Genomic DNA, 16,745 nt, shown 5'->3' with positions numbered 1-16,745 from the left:
TCTTTCATGTGATGCACCAAAACATCCTCAAAGGCATCAAACTTGAGTTTACGGCCCAAGAACATTCTTGGACCGTAAACCCACCTCCTTACGCCGTAAACACCCCTCAAAGGGTGTTAAGGTGCCTTTAACCCCTTGAATAGCTTGGTTTTGGACCTAGAATCACATGTGATTGAATTACAACCACCAAAGCCCTTGATTCATGGACAAACATGAGTTTACGGTTGTAAACTCATGAGTTTAAGGTAGTAAACTCTCCAATAACATCTCCTTAGACCTTAAACTCATTTCCCAAGGGCATTTCAAGTTCCGATCACTTCCTAAGTCGTGGAATCGATCCTAGAACCTTCCCGTGTGCATTGTATGACCATTTTGCATCCAAGAACCCACCACCACTGAGTTTACGGACATAAAATCATGGGGATATGGTCAATGGGCCATAAACTAGTCAAGGAGTTTACTCTTGAAGAGTAAACTCCATATTTAGGCCCTACACACCCTTAGATGCTACCCGGATCACTCCTAACACTTGAATTGAAGTCTTTTCACGTTTTGGAGTGCATATTCATGTCTAATTAGTGGTTCAAGGTCTAATTAGATACATTTGTATTTCATTTCATATTACATAGGAACCTCGCGTGTAATCAAGCCCGGAACTGACAAATAGCATCCAAACCGACTCGTTTTCTCGTCTGGTGAGTTCATACCCCTACCATTTTTCAATGTTTTTCACTATTTTCAGGGGGGAATACAAGCAAAGTACATCGGATACTTGAACTCAAAACTTATTTTACATGTGTTATGTTTCATATTACATACTTTTAACACTGATAATCATAATAGACAACAGTTTGAACTTACAGAACACTATTACACATTATTTGTGAAATACATTACAAACTGTTATGTTTTATATTTCAAAAATAGTTTTCCACATTATATTAGTTAAAAGCATGATATTTGAACTTTGAACATGAAACTTAGTACATTGTTTTTTCATCGGTAACACTCAACATAGATACGCGAGTGGAGGATTATTGTTCATAACAGGATATTTCTATATTATTACTCGTAAATTTGTTATTCCTATAAATTGGAGACACGTCCTCGGTGAACACTGCACAGAGATATGTGAGTGGAGGACTGCACCCGTGACCACAATCTCTTGGATAGGACTTGAGTGTATAGATCTATACGGGGCTGACTACCCCACACCTCGTTGCTAGCTACAGCCGAACCAAAAGGTTCAAGGGTGACGAAAGTCATAAGGTGATGTGGACTACTTGTTGCCATATCTGGTCTATCGTATGGTTATGGAACTCGCAAATTTGGATAACAGAGATTTACTAAATAGTAATAATGAATAAAGTAACTATGTTTACTTTGTATATATTAGTTTTATATATGTGCTAAAACTAATACATTTCACAAGGACACCCAGGTTTTCGGTATACGTCTTTCACATTTAGTAACCAACATTCAGGAAAATATGGGATTTTCCCGGGGTAACATATGTACATAACCAGATTTGTGTAACAAACCAGATAACTAAACCTTACAGTTCACAAGAGTAACCATGTTTTTCAGTGTACATCATTTACATTACACTTTGGATTTGATAATCAACCTTTTAAGAAAATATGGGATTTTCTTGGTGTGTAACTTTTTCGGAAACAAAAAGGAACTTGTACATTTTCAGAAAACAAAACCGCTTATGAACTCACCAGCATTATGCTGATTTTCAAACTGCTTGTATTCTCAGGTCCGCATTAGACAGGTACCCGATGATTCCTTTTGGCTAAGACGGAGTGCGTTGAAGACTTGTCTTATTGTTGTTCATATATACTATGTATCACACCTGTACAACTTTACTTTCAAACAAATGTAAACTTTTATATATATATATATATATATATATATATATATATATATATATAATGTAAATGGTTGTTTACTTTACTTACTATGTGCATTGGATTTGATACTCAACATGGAGTCAACCCCGCAAATGTTTCCGCCTTCGGTTTTCGGGGTGTGATAGATTGGTATCAGAGCCCTTGTTTATAGTGAATAAATTATACCAAACCTTACATGGTATAAGACTATAAACACTAAGGGGGCCTAAGTGCTCTAAAGTAAAAGTATACCGAACCATCGAGATCCGTAACTACAAGTTGAACAAAACATAAGTAAATGGGTGTTGTAAGCTGCGGTTAAACCTGGGCAGTTATGTAGTCGTGTCTAGGATCAATATAGCCTGGCCAACTATATTTATTCGAGACACGACCAACATGTGCTTGGGAGTGACTGTGGTGTTCAGCATGCCTGAAACATACCCAAATACCACAAACACTGAGCCAGTGTTATAGTGAATCATGAAATACTATGGGAGTATTTCTCGAGCCAATCCTTTGTTGAAATCCTCGTTCACGTGTTGTTTCTTGATCATTCCTTTAGCGATAATTTATCTGTTTCGATCACTCTTTCCTGCTTTATCGTTTAGTCGGAATATACTTATATCTATGATATCTCTTGATTCAATTCAGAGGACTTACCATCCTCTCTCTTTCTTGGTCTTATTAGATCAAGATGCCTCCAAGAAAGAGACCCAGCTCAAAGACCAACAACCTTCCACCACCACCTCCTCCTGAAATTGACCCTGTGGTGTTTCGGACAGCTTTTACCACTGCGGTGGCAGCTGCTATGTCTCAATTGAACACTAGTGGTTCCGGTGGTTCGGGAGGTGGTACCCAAACCCAAAACCAAGAAAGAAATCAGGGACACCGAAAGGAGGGTTCCTATAAAGATTTCATGAATGAAAAACCTACATCCTTCGATGGCACTGGAGGTGTCATTTCCCTTTCCCGATGGTTCGAGATGATCGAATCCATCTTCGAAATCTATGCTTCTTCGGAATCCGATAAAGTAAAGTTCGCAGCTTGTACCTTCATTGATAAGGCTCTGACTTGGTGGAACGGCCGAGTCAAATCCCTAACCCTACCTGTAGACAATGCCATGGTTGGGAAGCCATGCAATAACTCCTTCTAGCTGAGTATTGCCCTCAGGGCGAAATGCATAAATTAGAGCATGAGCTTTGGAACCTAAAGATGAAAGGCTCCGATATTGCTGCATATACTTCTAGATTCGATGATCTTGCACTCCTCTGCCCGGGAATGGTTACCCCGGAAAGTAAGAAGATAGAGAGGTTCATTTGGGGGTTGACCCAGCCAACCAAGGGAAATGTCTTAGCTGCACGGCCGGATGCGTATGATAGCGCCAAGAGTTAAACCAGACCCTGATTGATCACAGTGATGATGTTGAGGAAACAACTACCACTCCTGAGCCGACTAAGAGGAGTGGTGAGAAAAGGAAATTTTGGAAGAAGAAGAAGGGTTAATCTTCTCAAGGGTCCTCAAAGAAACAACAGACTGTAGCAGTCCATGTTGCTACTACCCCCGTTGCTACTGCTTCTGTTGTGGGATCTACAACTCAAACACCTACTAGCAAATATGCTGGTAACTTTCCCTTATGTGACAAGTGCAAATACCACCACAACCCTGGTCCCTGTCGTGAGCTGTCATGTACCAACTGTGGTAAAAAGGGGCACACAATCCGATTCTGCAAGGCACCAGCCCAATCTGCAAATCAATCTTCTGGGGCAGGTGTTGGTCAAGCCTGCTATAATTGTGGAGAGGTCGGGCATTTCAAGAGAAACTGCCCCAAGAAGGCGACAACTGATAACACCGGAAGAGTCCTAGCCATGGGACGGGAGGAGTCAGTCGCCGATCCCACTGTTGTCTCAGGTAGGTTCCTTCTCGACAACTCTTATGCTAATATTCTTTTCGATTCGGGTGCTGATAGAAGTTTTGTTAGTCAAATGTTCAAACATAATCTTAAACATAATCCCCAACCATTAACCAAAACGTTTACCGTCGAGATGGCTAATGGTGAGAAAGAAAGCGCTAATGAGGTGTTCGTAGGTTGTACCCTTACCCTGAATGACCATTCATTTCCCATCGATCTTATGCCAGTTTCCATAAAGAGCTTTGATGTCATCATTGGCATGGATTGGTTGAGTCCCAATCATGCTAATATTCTCTGTTTCGAAAAAGCCATCCGTCTCAATCTCCCCTCGGGTAAGACTCTCATAATATATGGCGATAAACTCAGCTCCAATTTTCACATCATTTCCTACATCAAAGCTCAAAAGCTCCTACGTAAGGAGTGTCATGCATTCTTAGCACATGTAATCAATGAGAAATAGGAAGTTAAAAACCCGCGAGCATCCCCGAAGTCTGTAACTTTCCTGATGTATTTCCCGAAGAGCTTCTAGGAATTCCTCCCGAACGTCAGGTCGAATTCCGCATTGACCTATTACCTGGAGCTACCCCCGTAGCGAAATCTCCATATCACTTAGCACCAACAGAAATGCAGGAGTTATCCAGCCAACTCAATGAGTTGCTCAGTAAAGGATTCATTAGACCAAGTTCCTCACCCTGGGGAGCTCCGATATTGTTCGTTAAGAAGAAAGATGGATCCTTTCGAATGTGTATCGATTACCATGAGCTGAACAAGTTGACTGTCAAAAATTGATATCCTCTTCCGCGAATAGATGACCTCTTCGATCAACTCCAGGGAGCCAGCTACTTCTCAAAGATAGACCTTCGGTCAGGGTACCATCAACTACGAGTTCATGAGAGTGATGTTTTCAAGACAGCTTTCAGGACTCGATATGGACACTACGAGTTCGTAGTGATGCCCTTCAGTCTAACCAATGCACCGGTAGTGTTCATGGACCTGATGAACTGGGTGTGTCGCCCTTTCTTGGACAAGTTCGTCATTGTGTTCATTGACGACATACTTGTCTACTCTAAAAGCAAAGAAGATCACAAACATCACTTGAGGCTAGTGTTGGAAACCCTTAGATTCGAGAAGTTGTACACTAAATTTTCCAAGTGTGAATTCTGGATTTGGAAGGTAACTTTCATTGTTCACTTAGTAAGCGAGGAGGGTATTCACGTGGATCCTTCCAAGGTTAAAGCAACAGAGAATTGGTCGGCACCGAAGACACCCACAGAAATCCGTCAATTCTTGGGTCTCGCCGGCTATTATTGGAGATTCATCCAGAGCTTTTCCAGAATCGCCAAACCCTTAACCACTCTGACATAGAAAGGTGTACCCTTTTGTTGGAGTGAAAAGCAAGAAACAACGTTCCAGACATTAAAGCAAGCCTTGTGCAGCGCGCCTGTTCTGTCCCTACCCGAAGGGACAAAGGACTTCGTTGTCTACTGCGATGCGTCTAATTAAGGCTTAGGCTGTGTGCTTATGCAAAGAGGAAAAGTAATTGCTTATGACTCTAGACAGATGAAAGCACACGAGGTCAACTATACCACGCATGACTTGGAATTAGGAGCCGTAGTCTTTGCACTGAAGATTTGGAGACATTATCTCTACGGAACCAAGTGTACGATTTTCACTGACCATAAGAGCCTGCAGCACATCCTCGATCAGAAAGAGTTAAACATGAGGCAACGGCGATGGGTAGAACTACTCAGTGACTATGAGTGTGAAATCTGTTACCATCCCGGCAAGGCCAATGTGGTGGCAGATGCCCTTAGCCGAAAAAGAGAGTTCAAGTCGAAAAGTGAAGACCCTGACGATGACTATCCATTCCCACTTATCCATGCAAATCCGAGACGCCCAGTTAGAAGCCCTCAAACCCAACAACGTGTCAATCGAAGCCTTGAGGGGAACGGATAAAAAACTTGAGATCAGAGGTGACAGAGTCTACTATTTCATGAACCGAATCTAGATTCCAAAGTCCGAAGGATTCAGGGAGATTGTCATGGAGGAAGTACATAAGACCAAATAATCTGTTCACCCAGGTTCGGACAAGATGTACCTGGATCTCAAGAAACAATACTGGCGGCCAAACATGAAAGCTGAGATCGCTACATACGTGGGCAAGTGTCTGACTTGCGCCAAGGTGAAAGTCGAGCACCAGAGACCCTCGGGTCTGCTCCAACAGCCCCAGATACCCGAGTGGAAATGGGAGATGATTACCATGGATTTCATCACCAAGTTACCCAAGTGTCCAAGTGGGTACAACACCATTTGGGTGATTATCGATCATTTGACAAAGTCCGCTCACTTTATTTCGATCAAAGAATCATTCAAGATGGAAATACTTGCGCGAATTTACATCCAAGAGGTAGTCCGACTGAACAGTGTACCTGCATCCATTATCTCTGATCGAGATAGTAGGTTTACCTCCAGATTCTAGTAGTCTCTCCAGAAGGCTCTTGGAACCAAACTAGACATGAGTACGGCCTATCATCCTCAGACCGATGGACAGAGTGAGAGAACTATCCAAACCCTAGAGGACATGCTTAGAGCATGTGTCATTGATTTCGGAAAGTCATGGGACACACACTTCCCTTTGATCGAGTTCTCATACAACAACAGTTACCACACCAACATCAAAGTTGCTCCGTTTGAAGCCCTCTACGGTCACAAGTGCAGATCCTCTCTGTGCTGGGACGAGGTAGGGGACACGCGGCTAGCCAAGAGTCGAGTCCCCGACAGTGCTCTCACTGGTCCTGAAATCATCCGCGAAACCACCGAGAAGATCATTCAAATCCAGGAACGATTGAAAGCTTCGCAAGATCGTCAAAAGAGTTACGCAGATAATCGCCAAAAACCTCTGGAATTCTAGGTTGGAGACCGTGTCCTGTTGAAGGTCTCGCCCTGGAAACCTCTGGAAATTTAATCCGAGGTACATTTTACCCTTCGAGATCCTCGCCAGGATCGGTCCCATAGCCTATAAACTTCGATTACCTCATGAGCGCAGTAACATTCATCCCGTCTTCCATGTGTCAAACCTCAAGAAGTGTCTATCTGATGAAACCCTAGTGATTCCCTTAGATGAGATCGAGATCAACGAAAACTTGAACTTCATGGAGGAGCCGATCGAAATCATGGATCGAGAGATCAAACGTACGAAACAAAGTCGCATCCCGATAGTGAAGGTTCGTTGGAATGCCAAGCGGGGACCAGAATTCACTTGGGAGCGTGAAGACTCGATGAAACAGAAGTATCCGCATCTCTTTACAAATCCATGATTTGTATCTTAATTCTGAATTTCGGGACAAAATTCCCTCTAACGGGGGGATAATGTGACAACCTGTAATTTATTCCGTCACTAAAACTGTTCCCGTCGAAATTCCCTCTAACGGGGGGATAATGTGACAACCTTTGCGTTAAATTAATTTTATCGCGACCTTTATTTTGATTTCGTAAGTGTCGGGATGTGTTATAATCATTAAAATATTTTCCATATTTGTTTGGAAAATTATTATTTTCATCTAAATCGTGATTACGACAAATTTATCGGGTTCGACCAAAAGCACCGTCTAACGGCAGTATCAGGTAGAATTCCACCTGGCCACAAACTCAACCCCTATATAAGGGATTGAGTGACATCATTTTGAGGCTTTTAATCTATCTCTAAAAACTTTCTCTCTCTACACTCTCTCTCTAGAACTCGAAATTGGCCCAAAAACCCCATTTCAAGCATCATTTGGTAAGAAATCCATCCTAAACTTGTTGTTTAACTTGAGTTGTTTGCAAATTCTTGTTGGAATCACCCAAAACACATATGAACATGTGTTTACGGTTTAAGGACCCTCCCAAAACCGTGAACACCTCATATGAGGGTTTTGAAGCCTCAAAACCCCTCCGAAACACTTCTAGGGCTTAGATTCAGACTACAAACTTGCATGCATGAGTTTAGGACCCCAAAATCGTATCATATGATGTGTGGGAATGAGTTTACGGCCCAAGCATGTTCTTGTACCGTAAACCCTCATCCATGGACCATAAACTCATGTTAGTAAGTCAAAATACCCTTAAACACCTTCAAATGCTTCCACGGGAGTGTAGAACCTCATGATCTTTCATGTGATGCACCAAAACATCCTCAAAGACATCAAACTTGCTTTTACGGCCCAAGGACATTCTTGGACCATAAAACCACCTCCTTAGGGTGTAAACACCCCTCAAAGGGTGTTAAGGTGCCTTTAACCCCTTGAATAACTTGGTTTTGGACCTAGAATCACATGTGATTGAATTACAACTACCAAAGCCCTTGATTCATGGAAAAACATGAGTTTACGGTTGTAAACTCATGAGTTTAAGGTGGTAAACTCCCCAAGAACATCTCCTTAGACCGTAAACCCATTTCCAATGGCCATTTCAAGTTCCGATCACTTCCTAAGCCATGGAATCGACCCTAGAACCTTCCCGTGTGCATTGTATGACCATTTGGCATCAAAGAACCCACCACCCATGAGTTTACAGCTGTAAACTCATGGGGATATGGTCAATGGGCCGTAAACTCATCAAGGTGTTTACTCTTGAAGAGTAAACTCCATATTTAGGCCCTACACACCCTTAGATGCTACCCGGATCACTCCTAACACTTGAATTGAAGTGTTTTCACGTCTTGGAGTGCATATTCATGTCTAATTAGTGGTTCAAGGTCTAATTAGATACATTTGTATTTCATTTCCTATTACATAGGAACCTCGCGCGTAATCAAGCCCCAAACTGACAACTAGCATCCAAACCGACTCGTTTTCTTGTCTGGTAAGTTCATACCCCTACCCTTTTTTAATGTTTTTCATTGTTTTCAAGGGGAATACAAAAAACGTACAAGGGATACTTGTACTCAAAACTTGTTTTACATGTGTTGTGTTTCATATTTCATACTTTTAACATTGATAATCGTAATAGACAACCGTTTGAACTTACAGAACACTATTACACATTATTTGTGAAATACATTACAAACTGTTATGTTTTATATTTCACAAATGGCTTTCCACATTATATCAGTTAAAAGCATGATATTTGAACTTTGAACATGAAACTTAGTACACTGTTTTGTCCTCGATAACACTCCACAGAGATACGCGAGTGGAGGATTATTGTTCATAACAGGATCATTCTATATTATTACTAGTAAATTTGTTATTCCTATAAATTGGAGACACGTCCTTGGTGAACAATCCATAGAGATACGTGAGTGGAGGACTGCACCCGTAACCAGAATCTCTTGGATAGGGAGCGTGACTTGGGTGTATAGATCTATACGGGGCTGAGTACCCCACACCTGGCTGCTAGCTACAGCCGAACCGAAAGGTTCAAGGGTGACGAAATTCATAAGGTGATATGGACTACTTATTGCCATATCTAGTCTATCGTATGGTTATGGAACTCGCAAATTTGGATAACAGAGATTTACTAAATAGTAATAATGAATAAAGTAACTATGTTTACATTGTATACATTAGTTTTATATATGTGTTAAAACTAATACATTTCACAAGGACAACTAGGTTTTCGGTATACATCTTTCACATTTCGTAACCAACATTCAGGAAAATATAGGATTTTCCTAGGTTAACATATGTACATAACCAGATTCGTGTAACAAACCAGATAACTAAACCTTACAGTTCACAAGAGTAACCATGTTTTCAGTGTACATCATTTACATTACACTTTGGATTTGATAACCAACCTTTAAGAATATATGGGATTTTCTTGGTGTGTAACTTTTTCGGAAACAAAAAGGAACCTGTACATTTTCAGAAAACAAAACCGCTTATGAACTCACCAACATTATGCTGATTTTCAAACTGCTTGTATCCTCAGGTCCGCATTAGACAGGTACCCGATGATTCCTTTTGGCGAAGACGGAGTGCATTGAAGACTCGTCTTACTTTTGTTCATATATACTATGTATCACACTTTTACAACTTTACTTTCAAACAAATGTAAACTTTTATATATGTAATGTAAATGGTTGTTTACTTTCCTTACTATGTGCATTGGATTTGATACTCAACGTGGAGTCAACCCCGAAAATGTTTCCGCCTTCGGTTTTTGGTGTGTGACATATAGACGAGACTTCTATATGCACCGTCTTCTCCAAAAGTAAGCGGGATACATGTCTAACGAGAACCTGAGAATACAAGCAATTTTAAAATATCAGCATAAAGCTGGTGAGTGCATAAGCAATTTGTTTCTGGTAAAAGAATGTGTTTCCTTTGGTTTTATGAAAAGTTGTTTCCCAAGAAAATCCAATATTTTCTTATAAAAGAAGTTTTTCGATTTACATAAGATAAAAAAAACCCTGGTTATCACCAGTAAGATAAGACAACCATAAGTTATTATCCCTGAATTACCCTCCAGTACGAAAGTAGGTAGTTTTATTACCTAAAACTATAGGTTAAGATCCCTGGAATACCCTGCAGTACGAAAGTAGGTAGTTTTATTACATAAAACTATAGGTTAAGATCCCTGGAATACCCTCCAGTACGAAAGTAGGTAGTTTTATTACATAAATAAAACTATAGAAGAAAGAAAGAAAGAAATCTGTGACCAAAGTTAGTTTGTTTAATACATATTGTGAGTCGTATAACCATACTGATTTGACCCGCGACCACCTTGATGTTCTTCAGGCGTCGATCGATTTCCAAAATTTGTCACCCCAGGCATGTCCGCCTAACTGTAGCTAGCAATTTAGGTGTGGGATTGTCAGTCCCGAATAGATCTATTAACAAATTTCACGCTCTCCCTCCAAGAGACTCTGGTTATACTTCCAGAGAGTATTTACTGGTACCCCGAAGGGTATGACGAAGACAATTCTCACAAGCTAGTGTTAACTAATTCACGAGATAATTGGTCGTTATCGAGTATCGAAATCGTTTGGAACAATGTAGAGTATAAATAATTAAATACAAAGTAATTATTTAGCATGATACTCTAGATTAAACATGGATAAACTAAATCAGTCATAGTTTATATATTGACTTTGCATGAAATCTGAATCCGTAAAACAAGTAATAAAGATCCCAAATTATTCCCATAATAATTTGAATGATTTGATAAATTCCCACGCTGTTTTGAAAACTACATAATTATATTCAGAAAACGTCCCTTATGCTCCGCATATTACAAAAGGGGTAAAGTATCTTAAGTATGTCAGAAAATCGTACAATTACATCAGTTTTTAAGTTACGAAAACCTTTATGATTTGCTTGTATTCCCCCCTGAAAACATGTAAAACTCGGAAAAAGTGTAGGGGTATGAACTCACCAGACGAGAATGTGCCGGGTAGGATGCTAAGTGTCAATTTAGAACTTGAACACATGCGAGGGTCGTATATAACATGAAGTGATACATAATTGTATCTAATTAGAAAGTGATCCACTAATTAAGTAAGATAATACACTCCGATGTGCGAAAACATTTTATCTCAAGTGTTAGGAATGATACGGGTTGTACCTAAGGGGGTGTAGGGCCTAGTTAGGGAGTTTACTCTTCAAGAGTAAACTATTAGAAGAGTTTTCGGCCTAATGACCATATCCCCATGAGTTTACGGCCATAAACTCATGGGTGGTGTGTTCTTGGATGTTAAAAGGTCCTACAACACTTGGGGAAATAAGCTAGGTTCAATTCTAGGGAATAGGAAGTGGCTAAGTCTTCAAATAGACCATTTATGGGAGTTTACGGCTGTAAACATAAAGTTTACGGCCAAAAACTCTTACTTGTCCCTTCCTTTGGTGTTTTGGTGGTTCTAGGTTAAGCCCATATGATTCTAGACACTATTCGAAGCCATAGGAGGTGTTTAAGGGGCAATTTAACACCTTAAAAAGTGTTTACAGTCTATGAATGAGTGTTTACGGTCCAAGAATGTTCTTGGGCCGTAAACTCATGTTTAATCCCTAAATGACAAGATTTTGGTGTTCTAAGTTCATTCATGCAAGCCTGTAAGTCATAGCTAAGCACTAGAAAATGATTTGGAAGGGTTTTGGGGCTTCAAAACTCCATTTATCGGTGTTTGCGGTTTGGGGCTGTTCTATGGCCGTAAACACATGATTTTTATACTTTTGGATGATTTAAACAAGGATTTGCATGCTAAACAAGCTAAACAACAAGCTAGGATAGATTACTTACAAGTTTGGAGCTTGAAAGAGGTATTTTTGGATCAAAATTGGCTTGCAGAGAGAGAGTAGAGAGAGAGTGTGTTAAGAGAGTGGAAAAGCTTCAAATGAAGGTCCACTCACCCTATATAGGGTTTGAGTTTGTGGCCCGGAGGAAATCTACCCGATACCGACGTTAAATGGGGTTTATGGTCGGACCAGATTAAGTGTTCGTAAGCCGACCTGGTCGTGAATTAGAAACTTTTAAAAAAGAATATCGAGGGTGTTTCACGTGTTTTAATGTGTTCTGTCACTTACGAAGTCATAATAAAAATATTAATTCAATTAACCTAATTCAAAACGTTAATAGAACAATTTGATAAAGACGGGTTTTATTGACCGAAACCGGTTACAATGACGGGATAAATTTCAGGTTGTCACATAATCCCCCCGTTAGAGGGAATTTCGTCCCGAAATTTAGAATTAAGATGCAAATCATGGATTTCGAAAGAGACGCGGATATTTCTGTTTCATCGAGTCTTCGTGCTCCCAAGTGAATTCAGGTCCCCGCTTGGCATTCCAGCGAACCTTCAATATCGAGATGCGGCTCTGTTTCGTGCGTTTGATTTCTCAGTCCATGATTTCGATTGGTTCTTCCACAAAGTTTAGGTTTTTGTTGATCTCGATCTCATCAAGAGGGATCACAAGGGTTTCATCGGATAGGCACTTCTTAAGGTTAGAGACGTGGAATACAGGATGGATGTTGCCAAGTTCTTGAGGTAGTCGGAGTTTGTAGGCTACAGGACTGATTCTAGCGAGGATCTCTAAAGGTCCTATGTACCTCGGGTTAAGTTTTCCGTGCTTTCCAAAGCGTATCATGCCTTTCCAGGGTGAGACCTTCAACAGGACACGATATCCAACCTGGAATTCCAAGGGTTTTCGTCGTTTATCGACGTAACTCTTTTGTCTGTCTCGTGAAGCTTTCAGTCGTTCTTGGATTTGGATGATCTTCTCTGTGGTTTCACGGATGATTTTAGGACCAGTGAGAGCAATGTCGGGGACTCGACTCTTGACTAGCTGCATGTCCCCTACCTCGGCCCAGCACAGAGGGGATCTGCACTTATGACCGTAGAGGGCTTCGAACGGGGCAACCTTCATGCTGGTGAGGTAGCTGTTGTTATACGAGAACTCGATCAAGGGTAAATGGGTGTCCCAAGAATTTCCGAAATCGATGACACATGCTCTCAACATGTCTTCCAGGGTCTGGATAGTTCTCTGACTCTGCCCGTCTGTCTGTGGATGGTAAGCCATACTCATATCTAGCTTAGTTCCAAGAGCTTTCTGAAGGGACTGCCAAAATCTTGAGGTATACCTACTATCTCGATCGGAGATAATGTACACATGCACACCGTGTAGTCGGACTATCTCTTGGATGTAGGTTCGCGTGTGTGTTTCCATCTTGAATGATTCTTTAATCGGTAGAAAATGAGCGGATTTTGTCAATCGGTCGACAATTACCCAAATGGTATCGTATCCACTCGGAGATATGGGTAACTTGGTGATGAATTCCATAGTAATCATCTCCCATTTCCACTCAGGTATCTCGAGCTGCTGGAGCAGACCCGAGGGCTTCTGATACTTGAACTTTACATTGGCACAAGTCAGACACTTGCCCACGAAGGTAGCGATTTCGGCTTTCATGCTTGGGCACCAGTATTGTTTCTTGAGATCTAGGTACATCTTTTCCGAACCTGGGTGAGCAGAGTATCTGGTCTTGTGAGCTTCGTTCATGACAACTTCCCTGAAACCTTTGAACTTTGGGGTCCAGATTCGATCCTTGAAACAGTAGACTCCGTCACCTCTGGTCCCAAGTTTCTTATCCATTCCTCTTAAGGCTTCATTCAACACGTTGTTTGGTTTTTGGGCTTCCAACTGGGCTTCTTGGATCTGTGCGGATAAGTGGGAATGGATGGTCATTGTCAATGTCTTCGCCATGTTGCTTGAGCTTTCCTATCGGCTAAGGGCATCTGCCACCACATTGGCTTTTCAGGGATGGTAACGGATTTCGCACTCGTAGTCACTGAGCAGCTCTACCCATCTTCGTTGCCTCATGTTTAAGTGCTTCTCATCGAAGATGTGTGGCAATCTTTTATGGTCGGTGACGATCGTGCACTTGGTTCCAAAGAGATAATGTCTCCAAATCTTCAATGTGAAGACCACTGCTCCTAACTCCAGGTCGTGAGTCCCATAGTTAACTTCGTGTGCCTTCAGCTGTCTCGAGGCATAAGCGATAACTTTTCCTCTCTGCATAAGCACACAGCCTAAGCCCTGATTGGACGCATCACAATAGACAATGAAATCCTCTGTCCCTTCGGGCAAGGATAGGATAGGTGCACTGCACAAGGCTCGCTTTAATGTTTGGAATGCGGTATCTTGCTTGTCACTCCAACAAAAGGGTACACCTTTCTGTGTCAGAGTGGTTAGGGGTTTGGTGATTCTGGAAAAATTATGAATGAATCTACGATAATAGCCAGTGAGACCCAAGAATTGACGGATTTATGTGGGTGTCTTCGGTGCCGACCAATTCTCTATCGCCTTAATTTTAAATGATTCCACGTGTATACCTTCCTCGCTTACCACGTGACCAAGGAAAGCTACCTTCCGAATCCAAAATTCGCACTTGCAGAATTTTGCGTACAACTTTTCTGATCTAAGAGTTTCTAACACTAACCTCAAGTGTTGTTTGTGATCTTCTTCGCTTCTGAAATAGACAAGTATGTCGTGAATGAACACGATAACGAACTTGTCCAGAAAGGGGCGACACACCCAGTTCATCAAATCCATGAACACTGCCGGTGCGTTGGTTAGACCGAAGGGCATCACTACGAATTCGTAGTGACCATATCGAGTCCTGAGTGCTGTCTTGGAAACATTATTCTCATGAACTCAAAGTTGATGGTACGCTGATCTAAGGTCAATCTTTGAGAAGTAACTGGCTCCCTGAAGTTGATCGAAGAGGTCATCTATTCGAGGAAGAGGATAACGATTTTTGACGGTCAATTTATTCAACTGACGGTAGTCTATACACATCCGAAAGGATCCATCTTTCTTCTTCCCAAATAAAATTGGGGCTCCCAAGGGTGAGGAACTCGGTCTGATGAACCCTTTGCTAAGTAGCTCATTGAGCTGGCTAGATAACTCCTGCATTTCTGCTGGAGCTAAGCAATATGGAGACTTGGCTACAGGATTTGCTCCGGGAATTAGGTCATTGCGAAACTCGACTTGGTGTTCGGGAGGAATTCCCGGGAGCTCTTTGGGAAAGACATCAGGAAAGTTGCAGACTTCGAGGATGCTCTCGAGGTCTTTAACTTCTTGTTTCTCGTTAATTACATGAGCTAGGAATGCGTAACACTCCTTTCGCAGAAGTTTTTGAGCTTTGATGCAGGATATGATGCAAAGATTGGAGCTAAGTTTATCGTCGTAGATCATGAGAGTCTGGTGAGGGAAGATTGAGACGGATGGCTTTTTCGTAACAAAGGATATCAGCATGATTGGCACTCAACCAATCCATGCCAATGATAACATCAAAGCTCTTTATGGAAACTGGCATTAGGTCAATGGGGAAAGAATGATTGTTCAGGGTAAGGGTACATCCTATGAATATATCGTTAGCGTTTTCCTTCTCACCGTTAGCCATCTCGGCGGTAAACATTTCGGTTGATGGTTGAGGATTAGGTTTAAGGAGATGTTTGAATGAATGTCTAACAAAACTTCTTTCAGCACTAGAATCGAAAAGGATGCAAGCATAAGAGTTGTCGAGAAGGAACGTACCCGTGACGACAGTGGGATCGGCGACTGCCTCATCTTGTCCCATAGTTAGAACTCTTCCAGCGTTGCCAGCTGTTGCTGCCTTGGGGCAGTTTCTCTTGAAATGCCGACTTCACCATAACCATAGCAGGCCTGACCGACACCCGCTCCGAAAGCTTGATTGGTTGATTGGGCTGGGTTTCTGCAGTTTTGAGCAATGGGGCCCTTCTTGCCACATGTGTTGCAGAGCTTTACACATCAAGGCCCAGGAGTACGATGGTGGTAATTGCACTTGCCACACAAGGGGAGGGGACCAGTGTATCCACTGGTAGGAGCTTGAGTTATAGGAGCGGCAGCAGGAGTTGTAGCAGCGTGAACTGCTACAGTTTGCTATTTCTTCGAGGATCTTTGCGAACCCTGATCCTTCCGTTTGTTCCAGAATTTCTTCTTATTTTCACTGCTCCCTTTAGCCGGTTCAGGAGCGGTGGCCACTTCCTCGAGATCGTCACCATGATCAATCAGAGTTTGCGCCAAGCATTTAGCGCTATCGTAGGTGTCTGGCGTCACAGCCAAAATATTTCCTTTGGTTGGTTGGGCCAGCCCCCAGATGAATCTCTCAATCTTTTTGCTTTCCGGGGAAACCATTCCTGGACAGAGAAGCACTAGGTCATCAAATCTGGAGGTGTAAGCGGCGATATCAGAACCCTTCATCTTTAGGTTCTAGAGTTCGTGTTCCAGCTTCTGTATTTCGCCTCGTGGGCAGTATTCTGCAAGTAGAAGCTCTTTCATGCTCTCCCAACCCATAGCATTGGCTACATGTAGGGTTAAGGATTTGACTCGGCCATTCCACCAAGTCAGGGCTTTACCGGTGAAAGTGCAGGCGGGGAACTTCACCTTTTCAGTTTTTGAATAGGCACAGATTTCGAAAATAGACTCGATCTTCTCAAA

General features: G+C 41.9%; 1 pseudogene; it reads right to left on the bottom strand.

The window, feature by feature from the left end:
* The window catches only part of LOC111876595 (oil body-associated protein 1A-like), a 73,165-nt pseudogene extending 56,657 nt beyond the window's left edge, over positions 1–16,508 (bottom strand).
* Positions 16,509–16,745: the final 237 nt, after the last annotated feature.

This window comes from Lactuca sativa, chromosome 5 (assembly GCF_002870075.4).
Source record: "Lactuca sativa cultivar Salinas chromosome 5, Lsat_Salinas_v11, whole genome shotgun sequence".
Classification (NCBI taxonomy): Eukaryota; Viridiplantae; Streptophyta; class Magnoliopsida; order Asterales; family Asteraceae; genus Lactuca; species Lactuca sativa.
This window is presented reverse-complemented; position numbering and strand designations above follow the sequence as displayed.